We start from the raw sequence: 1,845 nt of genomic DNA, 5'->3' as shown, positions 1-1,845 counted from the left end.
AAAGTCTACACACACAGGCATTGATTAATCTTAGCATACAAGCACTACAGAGGAGCAGATTTAACGATAATCTTAACAACCTATAAGTGGCTTTCTTAAAGTCCTTAAAAAACACTCCAGTTCCATTCTGGAACTGCTGAATAAATATATAAATATGACGAACTTCTGAAAACTTTCTAACATTCTTAATAATACAGCTGTGTTTTTACTATTAGCTGACAAGTACAAAACATTTATTTAAAAAAAAAAAATATACGACACTTTTATCATTTTAATCACTTTTTACAATTTTTCTTTGTCTATATTTCATAAGCCAGCCAAATCCAGCTGTCACTGCATCCTTCTCCATGCAAAATGACAGCCGGACCAAGGGGTTTGTTTTGTAACTTGTAAGATCACTATGACTATGAGCCAGTCGGCTGTTCCACACATGAACCAAACAATGCTGTGCAGGCATGGAAGCCAATGCTTCTAATGCCATTATAGAACATAGATTAATGTTCTTCTAACATGGAGGTCAGGATTGGTAATCTGCAGATTGTGAAGATGATGTGGCAAGGATTTAGGCACTCATAGACTAAAAAGAATAATAAATAGTAATAAATAGTAATGAATGGAATTTAAGGTAAGAAAAATCCTCAGATTCAGAAGTGTTGATCTCCTGGCACTTTGCTGTGCTCAGTGGTTACCTTGGCCATTCTCATAGACACAACAGTAAAATGGGAATCTGGGAGTAACCAGGGAGCAAAGTGGAGAACCAAAGGATGACCTCTCCCAAAGTGTTAATTCAGAGGAATTTTTGAAGAGATATTATCACAACATTGCTTGTTGGTGTAGAGGGGGTGACAGAGTCAATATTACTTGTGTTATTTATTTTAGCAGGGAGACTTTTTATAAATATAATACAAGCTGCTCTGAGCCTGCAATGCATTGTAAATTTCTGCTGAAGCAATATACTTTGGTTAAGCATTTGCTGAGATGAATCAATGCCTGGGTTTAGGGTTTAATTTAGTAGCGCTTTATGGTCTGGGCTTCAAAATATGCAGCATACAAAGGGTTAACTTTCTGGACCAGAAACTGGCAACTCCGGGATGACCTAGAAATGGCAAAGCATGCTGACACTTGTTGTTCCACAAAGAGCTGGGTCCCTGATTGCAAATAGTTCATTAGCAACAAACTGTTAAAGTCTGACTTTGACAAAATCCAACTATAAGGCCAGACTGTGAGACAATCAACCTTGTAAATATATGTTTGTGTATAGATATAAGATATCTTTATTACTTAAAACTGAACATAGAAATCCAGTTATGGGTTTAATAAAGCACATTAAATGTATTTTTAATTTCAGATAGTATAGGCACCTTCATCAGCCTTAATATCTCTGCACGGCATTTTGTACACTTGGAGAGGGTGGCCCAGCACAACAAATCAATAAGAGCTACAATGCTGTGCACAGTGCTGAACTTCCAGGTGTACTGCTGCTTCTCTTCTTATCTATTGAAAGGTCTCTGAATTAGGCTGTATTAGAAGCTAGGGGCCTGGAAGTACTGTTTGGCAGGGGTCCCTAAGTAATATATTATCACCTGAAACAATTAGTTGTGCCAATGGTGAATGTGCCAACTTTGCTTGCTGCTAATTGCTCACTGCAAACATAACCTAAGCATGTAAAAGTGCAACAAGCAAAGCAGGATCACTGTGCCCAGCAGATGCTGGATGAATCTATATTAGCAATCAATGTAGTGATATAGAATTTACAAAGTTGATGTCTTCACTGTCTCTTATGAAAACACACTGATCAGCCAAAACAATTAAATCCCCGTATAGATAACAATGATGACAATAATA

Source organism: Pyxicephalus adspersus, chromosome Z (genome assembly GCF_032062135.1).
Source record: "Pyxicephalus adspersus chromosome Z, UCB_Pads_2.0, whole genome shotgun sequence".
Classification (NCBI taxonomy): domain Eukaryota; kingdom Metazoa; phylum Chordata; class Amphibia; order Anura; family Pyxicephalidae; genus Pyxicephalus; species Pyxicephalus adspersus.
The sequence above is the reverse complement of the archived record's forward strand: the minus strand, read 5'-3'. Positions refer to the sequence as shown.